This window comes from Giraffa tippelskirchi, chromosome 4 (genome assembly GCF_054371585.1).
Source record: "Giraffa tippelskirchi isolate mGirTip1 chromosome 4, T2T-mGirTip1v1.2.pri, whole genome shotgun sequence".
NCBI classification, from domain to species: domain Eukaryota; kingdom Metazoa; phylum Chordata; class Mammalia; order Artiodactyla; family Giraffidae; genus Giraffa; species Giraffa tippelskirchi.
This window is the reverse complement of record NC_137278.1, coordinates 176,827,030-176,844,100: the sequence shown is the minus strand read 5'-3', so window position 1 is coordinate 176,844,100 and position 17,071 is coordinate 176,827,030. Positions and strand designations below refer to the sequence as shown.

General features: G+C 37.6%; 1 protein-coding gene across 46 annotated transcripts in view; it reads left to right on the top strand.

Annotated features, from left to right (window-relative positions):
- The window catches only part of CCDC91 (coiled-coil domain containing 91), a 381,232-nt gene that overhangs the window by 289,821 nt on the left and 74,340 nt on the right, over positions 1 to 17,071 (top strand). The window lies entirely within an intron of this gene.

Genomic DNA, 17,071 nt, shown 5'->3' with positions numbered 1-17,071 from the left:
GCCTAAGATAAAACGAATTATTGCCCTACCTGTCATATGAAAAATAGCTACAGTAGATGTTTCTGTGTCTATTGTAATAGAGGGGGAAAAGCATTTTCCAGGTTATACTTGTATACGTGGTGCTGAGTTCTGGTAAAGAATGCATGTCTGCCACAGCAGCTTTGTAGAAATGACTATCTGATTAGGCTTTAGTAATTTATGTCTTCCACCAGTTCTAACTGTATACTCTGTATGTGTTAAGGGCCCAGCTGGCCTAGATAGGAGGCAGATTCAGATTAAAAGTCCACTCATCATTTAATTCCCACTAGCATCCTTTCTGACCACTAGTCCACAATGGTATTCTAGGCCCCCAGTTTTAGTTCTCATTCAAAGCAACTAGATAGATTAGATAGTAGTACCCACAAAACCAGGCATTCCCCTTTCTTCAGTGCAGTTGCCTTTAAGAGAAAGGCCAAGCCAACAGTTTACAGCGTACACCTGCAATATATGTCTTCAAGGACTTGCAATCTCTCCTTCACTCAAAAAACTCTGGGTCTGTGAATTGACTTAGTACTAGAAATTGGAAAAGACATTACAAATTTTTGTTGCAGTGGCTCAAGTCAGACCTCTCTCACTAAATCTAGATACCTTAATTATTTTATTAAGTTGGAATTTTTTTGTTTTGTATTCCTGTCTGTTTGATCCATACAGATCATCTGATCAGGTAGCCAGAGCTAATGGTCACTGCAGGTCAAAGCATTTTAATTCAGCCCTTCTAATAATCACAGTAACCATTTCTTCCTGCCCCTTCTAGTTACGTGCTTCTGGCTGAGGTCTTCCACCTCCACATCCCGTGGTCTAGGTTGAAAGCAGTGGTACCCATCACCTCTCTTGGGTTGTAGAAGACAGTGCTTGTCACTAATGCTGGCTTTTCACTCCCAGGGAACAAGGTTAAGGAGTAGCTCATGGCTGTGGTGGCTGTGATTCTTGCCTTGAACTGAGAATTGTAGCATCATAAGGATTGTGAGCACTTCCATATCTTTTTTCAAAGCCGTACTGTGGAATGAGAAGCAACTAACTTTTTCCTTGAATTTTTCATACTCTTTATATTATTCAGTGTTACAAGCCACTGGATCTCCCAAAGTCTTGCCTTCATTTGTCACTTCATTTCAAGTGACTGTAATTAATAATTTGTTTCCTTGCTACTGTGGGCTATGGACTGCCAGGCTTTTTTTTTTTTTCCAGAAAATTAGCTGGATTTTTGGAGCCATCAACCCTTATAGCTTTAGATAACCATTCAGACATCTTTTTTGATTTTCCTAGGGATGTATTGCCTTCAACTGCTTCTAGTAGCCATTTAATAACAACCAGGGTTCTTATTTTAAGTAGAAGAAAACCGCCTCCAGCCTGTTAAGCAGCAGCAGTTTTATTAAAAGGATATTGAGTAGTTGACCAAGTTGTTGAGAGCTGGAGAACCAGGGTCAAGGTAAAGCTTCCAGAAACAATACCAAAAACTACACCACAAAACTTGCTTAAAGATGAGTCCTTCTTTGTCTCAACATTCTCATCAGGCACTGTGGGAACCCATTGCTTAATTTAGTCATTGCAATACTCAACAGTTGAATGATTCATATCCTTATGAGCAAATGGGTGCTATACAGAGCCTCCTTCCCCTAATTGCTCACTTCTGAATCGAAGTCTTTTACAGTTGACCCTGATTATCATAGCCTTCGGGGTAGGGCAGGCTAGATAACTAAATTTTCTGGGTTTTACCTAAGGGAGTCATACTTCATAAGACTAGAAATTCATCAAACATAGGAAGGGTATCAAAAACCAGAGAACATTACAAATGGTCACTACATATTTGGGGAATTTTTTCCAAGTTGCTATGGTTATAGTAGAAATATTTTTCCAGCTTTTTAGTCTCTTGGCTAATTCTAAAACTGATCCTTTGAAGTCAGACTAGATGGGTTTCATTCTTACTGAAACAGAACATTAGCAATTGCCAGGTTCATCAGATATTTTGTAGAAAGTTTGTCACCTGGCCACTACCACTTCATTCTTTTTCAATAGTCTGAGGTTTCTACAGTTATGCCTAAAGTATGTGACACTGTTCAGAAGATATGCAATACTTTGGGTAGATAAGGTTTTTGTTTTCATGTACTTATGCTAAATATTGATAATTTTAGAAGGTATAAAGAGATTTTTTTTTAATTTTTTAAGTTTTAGTGATTAAACTTGTCTTTGAATTAACCAACAGCTTCACTCCCTGGTAATTCTGGGACATTTTTGTTTGCATTAGTTATAGAACTTCTTTTCGTAGAGTGATGGCCACAAAGGCTACTAAAGAGAGCTTGACTGACTTGTCTTTTCTACTGAATTCGCCTGGATTGAGTTAATTGCCTCTGTGTTCTTGGCACCATCTTTGTTCTCTGTATTTACTTCACACTCTGACAAGTGGGTCTCTCTTCTATCCTCCTTTCCATTTTCTTGCAACCAAACCTGTTATCCATGGCTTCTGATATTTTTTTCAACTCTGATTAAAGTGTAAAACTGAAGAAAAAGGTGAGAAACTGGGCAGCAAAGTACTGTTTATCAAATTAAGTAACATATTCTAAGCCTGAAAAAGGAGAGCCTACAGTTCTGTAATATGTAATAAATATATAGGTTTTGTTGTGTCTCTTTTGATTGGTCCTTGTTTCTTCTATCATTGTTTGAGCTTCTGGGTAGTTACAGAAAATTATGTTCAAAACCTGGCTGCCACTCAGAACATTCTTATAGTAGTAAGTCTGAAAGTTACATCGCTCCCATTTGAGTTTTTTCTGAATGTTGTTTTTCAGCATAGATGACTTTCTGAACATTTGATTTGAAGTACAGCATTTTAGGATAAATCCTATATCTGGCATTCAGTGTACATTGGGATTGATTCATTAAATAATCCCAATATTCCTGTCCTGTCAACATGGTTTTTCATATTTTTTGCACGTATATTGTGATTATTACCTTGTACCAGGAATGTATTAATCATAGTTTCTTTGCCACTTTACAAGAATTTTAATATCTGCTTTTTAGTCATCTGTGGGGACATTTGGCATGTGAAATAACTTTGCTGCTTCGTTTTTCCTTTATAGTTTAGAGTGCTTATTCATTTAAGATTTGGTGTGACTATAATATATTCAACATTTTGCTTTTGTCCTCGATATTTATTCCATTCCTGTGGTTCACATTTTCCTTTTCTTATGTATCATGTGTTGAAAATGAAAATATCTTGTCTAGGGTGGAGCTTAGCCATGGGACTAAACATACTCTTCTTCTGCACTTTGTTGAATTTAGTAGTTAAATTACTAAAAATCCTGTTAATAAAAAAAAAAACAACTTTATATCTACCTTTTTTCATTGAGTCCTTTCACAGTACAGATCCCTTCCTTTCACAGCTCTTACCCAAAATACAACTTGTTTGCTCATACTTCTTTTATATTTAGGACTCCCACATCAGTAGTCAAGAGATTAGTGAAGGTAGCATCAATAGGCAAGATAATAATTCACTAAATTTAGTGAAAGAAACTAAACCACTTGAACTGAGTTTCCAAAACTCAGAAGAAATCTATGATGGGCATGCTCTTCTCATGTCAGTGGTAGACGTACTGAAAACCCAAAACATGTAAACACTGGAAGTTTCTGATTTTGTCATATCTCTGACATCTTGTTGGCCAAAGCAAGTCATATGGCCAAGCCCATAGTCAAAAAGCTATAAAGTACATTTCACCCATCATGAGGCCAAGCATGTTGCACAATCAAATTCAACACTGATGGCTTGGAAAAATTCTTTTTCTCATGGAGGTGGAGGAAAATAGTGGATGAGTATTTGCCAAACAATAATTCGATGTACCACACTACCCAATCTAGGTTAGCTACTCTCTTTCAAAGTATACTCCATCATATCACTGTGCTGTTTTATTTTCTTCTTAGTGCACATTATCTGAAATTATCTTATTAATGTTCATTTAATCAAGCAATATTATCAAATACTTTATAGGTATCAGGCAGTACTCAAGTACTAAGGATACATCAGTAAATAAAACAGATAAAAATTCATGTTAATTATCTATCTCCCCTGATAAAATATAAGCTCTGAGAAAGAAAAGACTTTGTATATTTCATGTTCTCAGTGTCTAGAATAAACCTAACACATAGCAGATGTTCAATAAAATTTCGTTTCATGTGTGTATATTATCATATATGAAACAGATCGCCAGTCCAGGTTCGATGCATGAGACAGGGTGCTCAGGGCTGGTGCACTGGGATGACCCTGAGGGATGGGATGGGGAGGGAGGTGGCAGGGGGGTTTAGGATGGGAAACACAAGTACACCCATGGCTGATCCATGTCAGTGTATGGCAATATTGTAAAGTAATTAGCCTCTAATTAAAATTAATTAATTAAAAAATTTTGTTTAACGAATGCCATTAAACATGTATGTAATCTAACTCTATTTGCTCAGATTCCATGCATACAAGACAATCTTGGAGATGCTTTTATAGTTAGACTTATGAATTTAAGATACTCCAATTCTTCTGCTGAGAAAAGGATCTGTGCTTAGTATATTTGTAAGTCCAGAGTTTATACCTCAAAGCAGCTGAAAACCAATCCTAGAATGTAGTAGTCTCACCAGGGTAAAACTACCTTGAGGGACTTCTTAAGGGATGGACACCTTTGGCTAAGTATATATTTAATTCCCTTCCAAATAAGAACAGCATTAAAGATAATACAAAGGGATTTTTTACATGAGTATGTTATACTCAGTATCTCATGAGAATTCTGTTCACTGTAGATACTTTATCTTCTTTGCTTCAGGGCCCTACTGAAAATAGTTTTAATGATAAAGAATTTGCCCCTTCTTGTTAGGCTCATATATGGCAATCACACAGGATGTGTTGAAGGGCGAAATTAGTTGATACTGATATCAAGTTTTGAGTCATGAGAAGCCATGCTGCTCATTTACTTTGAGCTTTTAAAGTTCTGTTTCAAGAACTTTGTCTCAGAGTATGTATATATGGTACCAAACCAACCAAAAACTTAACAAGAGAATGTCAGAATAGATCTGTTTATAGAAGTCTGAACTGCATAATTCAACAGTTATCACAGGAATGTTTACAACCCCTATCTTTGAAGCTTTAGTTGTTTTATTTTTATAGTCAACCTATTAATGTCTTATAGTGTATATGGTGTGGCCAATCTCACATTCAAATGAAACCAGTCATAGCAATTCTCATTTATACTTTAGGTCTTTAAGCATTTTCATGCACTCAGCTTTGAAATAGTATTAGATGCCCTTGATATAATCATTCAAGAGCTACCACCATTTGCAAAAGAATATACTATTATCTAATTACAGTAGTTCATAGTAAAGTATAAGCGATCATTAACTATTTATATAGAATTAGTGATATAGCACTGTTGAAAAATGAGAAGTAAGGTTTTATATAATTGTATACCACGAAAATTTTACCTTTACACTACAAACAAGATAAATTGCCACACATGTGACAGTGCTGTAAGGGAAATAGAACAGGTGGAGTGAGAAACCCATGAGATAGGGAGGCTAAGGAAATCCTCGTGAATTAGAGAAGCCTTCCTAGGTCAATTGTCTAAGCTTAAACTTCAAGAATTACTTGTCTCTCCATATGTCCAACACGTAGGGAAGTCTATCCTTGGAGTATATCCAGATTCTGACTGTCACAACTACGGTTACCACTGTCTAAGCCACTAAGTCTTCTGCCTGGAATTCTACAAAAGCCTCCTTCCTAATGGTATCTCTATTTCTACTGTTGCCCCCAAAAGTCTGCTCTTAACACAGTAGGCAGAGTCATTTTTTGAAACTTAAGTCATAGTCACTTCTCTGCACAAAACCTTGAAACAGCTTCAGTTCAGTTCAGTTGCTCAGTCGTGTCTGACTCTTTGTGACTCCATGGACTGCAGCATGCCAGGCTTCCCTGGCCATCACCAACTCCCAGATCTTACTCAAACTCATGTCCATCTAGTCAGTGATGCCAACCATCTAGATGCCATCTCATTTTCTATTGTGCCTTTCGCCTGCCTTTGATCTTTCTTGGCATTAGGGTCTTTTCCAGTGAGTCAGTTCTTCATATTAGGTGGCCAAAGTATTGGAGTTTCAGCTTCAGCATCAGTCCTTTCAATGAATATTCAGGACTGATTTCCTTTAGATTAACTGATTTGATAAACTTGCAGTCCAAGGGACTTGCAAGTTTTCTCCAACACCACAGTTCAAAAGCATCAGTTCTTCAGTGCTTAGTTTTCTTTACAGTCCAACTCTCACATCCATACATGACTACTAGAAAAACCATAGCTTTGACTCGATGGACTATTGTTGGCAAAGTAATGTCTCTGCTTTTTAATATGCAGTCTAGGTTTGTCATAGCTGTTCTTCCAAGGAACAAGCATCTTTTAATTTCATGGCTGCAGTCACCATCTGCAGTGAATTTGGAACCCCCAAAAATAAAGTCTGTCACTGTTTCCATTGTTTCCCCATTTATATGCCCTGAGATGATGGGACTGGATGTCATTATCTTAGTTTTCTGAATGTTGAGTTTTACGCCAACTTTTTCACTCTCTGCTCTTTCATTTTCATCAGAGGCTCTATAGTTCCTTTTTGCTTTCTGCCATAAGGGTGGTGTCATCTGTGTATCTGAGGTTATTGATATTTCTCCTGGCAATCTTAATTCCAGCTTGTGATTCATCCAGCCTGGCATTTCGCATGACATACTCTGCATACAAGTTAAATAAGCAGGGTAACAATATACAGCCTTGACGTACTGTTTTCCCAATTTGGAACCAGTCTGTTGTTCCATGTCCAGTTCTAACTGTAGCTTCTTGACCTGCATGCAGATTTCTCAGGAGGCAGGTCAGGTGGTCTGGTATTCCTATCTCTTGAAGAATTTTCCATAGTTTGTTGTGATCCACACAGTCAAAGGCTTTGGCATAGTCAATGAAGCAGAAGTAGATGTTTTTCTGTAACTCTCTTGCTTTTTCTATGATCCAGTGGATGTTGGCAATTTAATCTCTGGCTCCTCTATCTTTTCTAAATACAACTTGAACATCTGGAAGTTCACGGTTCACGTACTGTTGAAGCCTGGCTTGGAGAATTTTGAGCATTACTTTGCTAACGTGTGAGATGAGTGCAATTATATGGTAGTTTGAGCATTCTTTGGCACATTGCCTTTCTTTGGGATTGGAATGAAAACTGACCTTTTCCAGTCCTGTGGCCATGGCTGAGTTTTCCAAATTTTCTGGCTTATTGAGTTCATCACTTTAATAGCATCATCTTCTAGGAGTTGAAATAGCTCAGCTGGAATTCCATCACCTTCACTAGCCTTGTATGTACTGATGCTTCCTAGGGCCCACTTGACTTGACATTCCAGGAAGTCTGAGTCTAGGTAGGTGACCACACCATCATAGTTATCTGGATCATGACGATCTTTTTTGTCTAGTTCTGTGTTCTTGCCACCTCTTCTTAATATCTTCTGCTTCTGTTAGGTCCATACCATTTCTGTCCTTTATTGTGCCCATCTTTGCATGAAAAGTTCCCTCAATATCTCTGATTTTCTTGAAGAGCTCTCTAGTCTTTCCCATTTATTGTTTTCCTCTATTTCTTTGCATTGATCACTGAGGAAGACTTTCTTATCTCTCCTTGCTATTCTTTGGAACTCTGCATTCAAATGGATATATCTTTCCTTTTCTCCTTTGCCTTTAGCTTCTCTTTTTTTGTTTTTTCAGCTATTAGTAAAGCCTCCTTGGACAACCATTTTGCCTTTTTGAGTTTCTTTTTCTTGGCGATTGTCTTGATCAAGGCCTCATGTACAGTGTCATGAACCTCCTCCATAGTTCTTCAAGCACTCTGTCTATCAAATCTAGTTCCTTGAATCTATTTGTCACTTCCACTGTATAATCATAAGGGATTTGATCTAGGTCATACCTAAATGGTCTAGTGGTTTTCCCTACTTTCTTCAATTTAAGTCTGAATTTGGGAATAAGGAGTTCATGATCTGAGCTACAATCAGCTCCCGGTCTTGCTTTTTCTGACTGTATAGAGCCTCCTCTTCTTCGGCTGCAAAGAACATAATCATTCCGATTTCAGTATTGACCATCTGGTGATATTCATGTGTAGAATCGTCTCTTGTGTTGTTGAAAGAGGGTTGTTTGCTGTGACCAGTGTGTTCTCTTGTCAAAACTCTGTTAGCCTTTGCCCTGCTTCGTTTTGTTCTCCAACGTCAAATTTTACATCTCACTCTAAAAGTCAGTCTTTGCAGTGTCCTATATGACCCTTGTGACCTAGCCCCGTTTCTTTTCTTACCTCTTAAAAACACCAAACAGAACAGAGAAATATTACAACTTTCTCACAGGTTTTTGGTGTCATCTAATACTCAATTCAGTGTTTTCAAAATATTACTAAATTGAACCCATGGGTGAAATTGAAAACTGAGAATCTTGATTTAGTCTTGATTTAGTAAGTACAGTTAACTATGCATTGTTTCAGATTTGACCCACATGTCATTTTGAGGCATCTTTTTCAGCTGTGACAGCCATTAAAACCAAGTGCAAAAATATATGAGATCTAGAGCCAAATTGCCATATTGCAGTGTACTAAACCAAGATTTTCAAGTATAATGAAACATTGTTCGATTGCATTAGTCTCACTTTTTAAAAAATTGTGTATTTCATATTATGCACAATATGTTAGTAAAAAGTATATATGTTCATAATTAATAAAAAGCATTTCTTAGGGGTAAAATGTTTCTATTTTAGATCAGTGGTTTTCTCCACACTCATGTGTAGGACAAGATTCCCATAAAAACTTTTTTAACTAGGTAGTGTAGTGAAAAAAGCACTTTCATGCTTTTGTTGAGAAAGTTAGCTATTCATTTTGTTCTCTCATTTCAAACTGGAAGAGAATACTTGACAGCGAGAAACAAGATGGGAGGAGATGTAACAGATGTCACGATTCATTTGTGCCACCGTTATTTTAAAATATACTTTGCTCCCTAAGAGCTTCAGTGTAAAAAAGAAGAATATTTGTCACATTTGTTTGTTTTATTGCTGTAATGTTGATAGGAAAGCTAGGAGCTTAAGGAAGAGTAGAGAATCAGTAAGACTTACAGCGTTTCAGAAAATAGCTAGATTGCTTGTGGTGTAGTCAGAATGAAATTTTTTTTTATTGAGATATAGTTGATGGACAATATTATGTTTCAGGTATCAAGGTATAGTGATTCAGAATTCTAAGTTATATTCCTTTTGTGTGTGTGTGTGTGTTAGTCAGTCAGTTGTGTCCGACTCTTTGCAACCCAGGGACTGTAGCCTACCAATGTGGAGTATTGAGTAGAGTTCTTTGTGCTATAAAACAAGTTAGTATTAGTTAATCTATTTTATATATAGTAGTGTGCATATGTCAATCCCAGTCTCCCAATTAATCCCTCTGCCTCTTATTCTCTGGTAACCATGACTTAGTTTTGTACATCCGTGACTTTACTTCTATTTTGTAAATAAGTTCATTGTACCCTTCTCAGGTGGTGCTTGTGGTAAAGAACCCACTTGCCAATGCAAGAGATGTGAAAAACATGGGTTTGAGCCCTAGGTCAGGAAAATCCCCTGGAGAAGGGTATGGCAACCCATTCCAGTATTCTTGCCTGGAGAATCCATGGACAGAGGAGCCTGGTGACCTACAGCCCATAGGGTTGCAAAGAATCAGATACAACTGAAGCAACTCAGCACCCATGTTTTAGGTTCTATGTATAAGCAATAATATATGATATATGTCTTTCTGTTTCTGACTGACTTCACTGAATATGAGAATCTCTAGGTCCATCCATGTTGCTACAAATGGCATTATTTTGTTCTTTTTTTGTTTTTTGGCTGGGTAATATTCCATTGTGTATGTATACCACATTTTCTTTATCCATTCCTCTGTTGATAGACATTTAGATTTCTTCCATGTCCTGGCTATTGTAAATAGTACTGCAGTGAACATTGGGGTGCATTATCTTTTTGAATTATGGTTTTCTCCAGGTATATGCCCAGAAGTTGGATTGCTGAGTCATATGGTAGTTTTTAGTTTTTTAATCTTTTTTCAAAATTTTTTTATTGAAGGATAATTGCTTTACAGAATTGTGTTGTTTTCTGTCAAACTTCAACATGAATCAGCCACCCTCCCTTTTGAACCTCCCTCCCATCTCTTGCCCCATCCCACCCCTCTAGATTGATACAGAGTCCCTGATTGAGTTTCCTGAGCCATACAGCAAATTCCCGTTGGCTATCTATTTTACGTATGGTAATGTAAGTTTCCATGTTACTCTTTCCATACATCTGACCCTCTCCTCCCCTCTCCCCATGTCCATAAGTCTATTCTCTATACCTTTTTCTCCATTGCTGCCCTGTAAATAAATTCTTCAGTACCATTTTTCTAGATTCCGTATTTATGTGCTAAAATACGATATTTATCTTTCTCTTTCTGACTTATTTTAGTTTTTTAAGGAACCTGCTAGGTTATGTTTTAAAGAACTGTTCTCCGTAGAGGCTGTGCTAGTTTACATTCCCACCAAAAGGTGCAGGAGACTTCTCTTTTCTCCCCACCCTCTCCAGCATTTATTGTTTGTAGTTTTTTTGATGATGGTTATTCTGATCAGTGTGAGATGATACCTCATTGTATGTAGTTTCGATTTGCATTTCTCTAATAATTAGTAATGTTGAGCATCTTTTCATGTGCTTTTTAGCCATCTGTAGTCTTCTTTGCAGAAATGTCTCTTTAGACCTTCTGCCCTTTTATTGATTGGGTTGTTTTTATTATTATTATATGTTAAGCTGTATGAGCTGTTTGTATATTTTGAAGATTAAACTATTGTAGTTGCTCATTTTTTACAAATATTTTCTCCTATACTAAGGGATGTCTTTTTGTTTACAGTTTTGTTGTGCAAGAACTTTTAAGTTTAATTAGATCCCACTTCTTTACTTTCGTTTTTATTGTCATTAGTCTAGGAGGTAGATCAAAAAAAAAAAACAAAAGATTGTGTTGCTATCAAAGAGTTGTTTATATCAAAGAGTGTTCTGCCTATGTTTTCCTCTAAGAGTTTTATTGTGTCCAGCCTTACATTTAAATAGTTAATCCATTTTGAGTTTATTTTTGTATATGTTGTTAGGAAGTGTTCTAATTTCATTCCATTACATGTAGCCATGTGGTTTCCCCAGCACCACTTATTGAAGAGACTATCTTTTCTCCATTGTATATTCTTGCCATCTTTCTCATAGATTCAGTGACCATAGGTGTGTTGATTTATCTCTGGGCCTTCTATTCTGTTCCATTGATCTATATTTCTGTTTTTGTGCCAGTATACTGTCTTTGATTATTGTAGCTCTATCATATAGTCTTATGTCAGGGAGCCTGATTACTCCAGCTCTTCTTTTCTTTCTCAAGGTTGCTTTGACTATTTGGGGTCTTTTCTGTTTCTGTACAAATGTCTTTCTTTGTCTGACTTATTTCACTTAGCATAATGTTTTCCAAATCCATCCATGCTATTGCAAATGAAATAACTTCTAAGCAACAATGATAAACTATAATTTACTTTTCTAGAAAACAGGATTGAAGTAGAACTCAGGAGTAAATTCATCAATAAATTAAATACCATGTTTATATTATGCACAAGTGATATAAAATTTGTCCTTATTTTCAAGGGCTTATGAGATGATCAGTCAAAAGATATATTTAAAAATTAATGCATTATATGAGGCAGTACAGGATTGTTGTAATACTTAACTCTGCCTGTCATTGCTCTGAGCCTTCAGAAAAAGGACCATCAGGAAAGACTGAAAGGTAACAGAAAAGACTATGTAGAGACTGTATTTCTTTATCTAACCTTGAAGAACTGTGACCAACAGTACCAATTCCCCATATAATACAAAATTTCCCCTTTAGCCTCCAATAGAATGCCAAGGTTATTTAAGGTAGCACTTTAATAATTTGTGACAAACACACAACTCGTCAAATTCCTCTGCAAGCCTTGAATGGCCATGTAACCTAATTCTAGGCACTGTGGTGCCAAAGGGAGTCTATTGTGTGAGAGTTTTAAGAGAGCTATTGTTTTCCTGGTAAAAAGGGATAGACCCCTTTGGCAAGTGTGTGTTTTGCATGTCCTCCCCACCCTACCCCCCCACCCCGTGTAGAGCATAGGCTAATGCCTGAAGGTGCAATAGCCATCTTATAACAAAAGGAAAAAAATATATGCTGAAGATAGACAGCATAATAAAAAGCAGAGATATTACTTTACCAAAAAGGTCCATATAGTCAAAGCTATGGCTTTTCCAGTAGTCATGTATGAATGTGAGAGTTGGAACGTAAAGAAAGCTGAGTGCCGAAGAATTGATGCTTTTGAACTGTGGTGTTGGAGAAGACTCTTGAGAGTCCCTTGGACTGCAAGGAGATCAAACCAGTCAATCCTAAAGGAAATCAGTCCTGAGTTTTCATTGGAAGGACTGATGCTGAAGCTGAAGCTCCAGTACTTTGGCCACCTGATGTGAAAAACTGACTCAATGGAAAAGACCCTGATGCTGGGAACGAGTGAAGTCAAGAGGAGAAGGGGACGACAGAGGATGAGATGGCTGGATGGCACCACTGACTCGATGGATATGAGTTTGAGCAACCTCTGGGAGTTGGTGATGGACAGGGAAGCCTGGCATGCTGCAGTCCATGGGGTCGCAAAGAGTCAGACATGATTGAGCGACTGAACTGAACTGAAGATAGCCATGGAGAAAAATAGTCTGATTTCTGGACTCTTCACCAGCTCTGCTCTGTATACCCCCAGAGGCCTTGATGCATTAAATAATAAATTCTTGTTTCAGCCACTGTTTTTCAGATGTCTGTTGCACACAGTCTAAAGGACAGAAAAGAATGTTTGAGGTTGTAGTAAGTAAAAAAGTGAATGAAAAAAAGCATTAAGTCACAGTTAAATCACTAATATGAGAGTACAGTGAAGAGACTGAAGGCCCCTAGAATGAAGTTTATATTGACTCACTATATTTAAATATACATCCCTCTTTTTCTGATCACTTGGGAGGAGGGAAAGAATGAATAGGTGCAGCCACACACTGAAGAACATTTCCTCTGCTTTCATGGCTGAAATTCGTGTATTCTAAATCTCGTAGCATGTTTTGAACTAGGGTATAAATTGCAAAATTTGATTGTGATTTAAGACTACCTGCTGAAATAATTGATGACACCTGAATTCTTATTATGAGTAAAGTTATTACGATAAGAAGTGGTGTTGAAAATGTCACTTTAGGAATTGAAAAGATTATTGATTGATGAGTTCTATTATGTATATACATTCAGTATAAGCCATAATATGAAATCTCTGACAACTGTGGTCCTTATACTTCTCTCAGAACTTGGAATTGCCAGCTAGTAGGTTGAAGAAGGAAAGGTATACAACTGAGAAGAAAGAATAATCAAAAAACCACCCTGAATCAATTGCTTCCTTACTACAAGGGCATAAAATATTTCCTAGGAAAAGAGATAAATTATATAATCATGAAATATTTCCATGCCTTCTATAAGGTTTTTTCCCACAGGAAAGTTTTGAGCCAGTTATTAAACTGTATGTGATGAAATGCTATGTCACTTAAAAGATTCTTATGCATATCTTTCACTCATCGTTTATAGGTGAAGAAAAATTACTGTCTGGCCAGTAACTGACAAATAAAGTTTGCCAGAAAAACAGCTCATCTGTAGCTATAACTTAATCTGCAGAGATCATCTTGAAGTTGCCATTTCTACTTTAGAAACTTGCAAGATGACAAATGGGTAATAGTACCGTGTGTGTGTGTGTTTAGTCGCTCAGTCATGTCCTACTCTTTGCAACCCCATGGAGTGTAGCCCACCAGGCTCCTCTATCTATGGAACTTTTCAGGCAAGAATACACAGTGGGTTGCCATTTCCTACAGCAGGAGATCTTCCCAGACCAGGGATCAAACCCACATCTCCTGCTTTGGCAGGTGAGTTCTTTACCACTGTGCCATAGAACAACCTAAATTATAGACATCATAACTGGTAAAAGCTGCTTCAGTGATACTGAAAATAAGAACTGTTACCCATTGCAGCATCTGCTAATAGGCTTCTTTCCTCATTTTATCTTTAAACAAAAAAGATGACATTTGGCTTAATTATTCAGCAAGGATCAAAGAGTCTTTGATTTTCTTATGCATGTATTTAGTTTTTCTAGATTTCTTTGCTTAAAGAATTGTTACTGAATCAGATGATCTGGGATGTGGGAAACACTAATGGAGCACTGAACTTTATATACCAGATTATGGAAAAGAATGTATTTTTGTGCCCTGCACTGAAGTGCCGTTTTATTGGCTTCTTCATATAGCAACACAGCTGATGAAAGCATGGCCTTGGAAGAGTTACTCTGGGAAGCGAACACGAAAGCAACTCAGAGAATTGCCATTCTATCTTCCCACAGTGAAAAATGAAATGGATCAAAGCATCTGTAAAGCAAAAACCAAAGTGATTATTCATTTCTTTCCTTGTTTAAGAAACATGCTGTACACTCCTGCTGCAGTCCTCGCCTCCAACCCCAATGCCAGTAATTGCAGATTCAGATTAACCACAACAGAATCTGACCCAGAGCTATACCCAAAGAGCAACCACATCCAAGACACAGAAGGAAAGCCAAAAATAATGAAAGGCTCTCTATCTGAAAAGATTCTTATTTAAGATCTCAGGTGAGCCTATAGAATTATGGACCCAGGCAATCAGACATCAATCAGACATGCAGTTTCTTTTCATTTGCCTTGTATTTCTTGAAGTCCTACCAAGAAGTGCTCCAATGGAGAGCAAACAGAGATGACTGCTTAAACAGCACCTTTGCTCCACAGGAAAATTTTCTTTAGGTAAATAGTCTTCAAGTCTTATATAGATTTCACTGTGCATAGATATGTAATAAGGCTAAAACCAAAAGGCAAATCAATGATTAAACATATTTCTGAAGGCAAAGAGAATTCACTAAATCGTATTTGTATCTAATAATCACATATTAATTAGATTATCTGTTTTGTGTTTGGTGCTGGCATGATATACAGCACCTGCATATCTGCACAGTTCTTTGGTTACAAGCAACACAACTGAATCAGGCTTACTTTGGAATAAGGGATTTTGTTGAAAGGATATCCAAATCTTGGAGAATTGTTGAAAGGCTGTACCTTAGACTTAGAAATGGGCAAAAGAAACAAGTCATCTTTGGAAATTCAGAGGCAACAACATAAACAGTGGTGTCACAATTTAAGAAAAGCAAACTGGGTAGTGTACCATTACTATATGAGGACAAAACTAACCATATTCTGTCTTTATGTGTGTCTGTGTGTATAAATTCCAGGGAGGAAGCATCTGACTGGATTAGTTTGGCTTACATGCCAGCCCTCTGGCTAGGGGAGGGCAAGATTCCTTATTACAGCCCATCAGACTATACCCAATGGGGAAGAATTAATACTCAAATGAAATCTCTCAGAGGTAAAAGACCACCAAAAAAGACTTTTTAACAAATGGTATACATAACTATATTAAACCCACCAGTAATCTTGTACAGTGTAGATGTGCTTATTTAGAATCTAATTTCGGGAATAAATGTTATGTAAAGGCACAATGCATACACTTACAAATGACTTTTTTCCTCTGATGGAAATTCGAGGTTTAGCTTCTTGATATAGTGAAGGGTTTGAATCTATTAGTGAATAAAAGTCTTGAGCCTACAGATCGAACTTTATAAATAGGCTTGGTTTGTAGGGAAGAGATTGAGGGGAGTAAAAAGTTTCCAGTGTTCTCCAGTTAGTGACAGCCATCTGGACCAGAAAAATATCACATTAAGTGGAATGAATTACTAGATACATTTTTACTGGTAGCTTTCTTTTTGACCTTTGTAAAGTCACTTTCCTTCACTGAGCTCAGGAAGAGGGCATGACCTTGTTTGAGGCAGCAATTCTTGGAGAGGAATTCAGCTGAGCCCCACAGCAACTTTAGAATTAGTTCTGAGGTGGTGTGCTAGTTCATTCCTTTTACCTCTACTTACTTTGTATGTGTTCTTGTAACAGTTCCTCTAGGATTCTGTTTGGTCTTCTGGTTTTCTTTTGTAGGGAAAGAAAAGAGGAAAGTTGAGGGGATAAGCTGTAATTTCTACTGCTTTATCTGGTCTCCAGACTACAAGTGATTCTCTTCTCCCTCTCCACTCCTTTTTTTACCTTGACTGAACTCTGCTATTCTAGGGGCTTACCTGATGAGATAACCCAGATCCACTCTCATAAGACCTCTAAGGCTCTGTTGCATTGTGTTTCTCAGGCCATGGCTGCTGATCTTCAGTTCAGTTCAGTCACTCAGTCATGTGTGACTCTGCAACCCATGGACTGCAGCACGCCAGGCTTCCCTGTCCATCACCAACTCCCGAAGCCTGCTCAAACTCCTGTCCATCCGACCATCAATCAACCTCATAATCAACCAACAATCAAACTCATGGTGCCACCCAACCATCTCATCCTCTGTCATCCCCTTCTCCTCCTGCCTTCAGTCTTTCCCATCATCAGGGTCTTTTCCAGTGAGTCAGTTGCTCACATCAGGTGGCCAACGTATTGGAGCTTCAGCTTCAGCATCAGTCCTTCCAATGAATATTCAGGCCTGATTTCCTTTACAATGGACTGGTTTGATCTCCTTGCTGTCCAAGGGACTCTCAAAAATCTTCTCCAACACCACTGTTCAAAAGCATTTAAGAGCATTCAAGAGCATCTTCATCACTCAGCTTTCTTTATAGTCCAGCTCTCATATCCATACATGACTGCTGGAGAAACCATAGCTTTGACTAGATGGACCTTTGCTGGCAAAGTAATGTCTCTGGTTTTTAATATGCTGTCTAGGTTTGTCATAGCTTTTCTTCCAGGGCAAAAGCATCTTTTAATTTCATGGCTGCAGTCACCATCTGCAGTGATTTTGGAGCCGAAGAAAATAAAGTCTGTCACTGTTTCCGTTGTTTCCCCATCTATTTGCC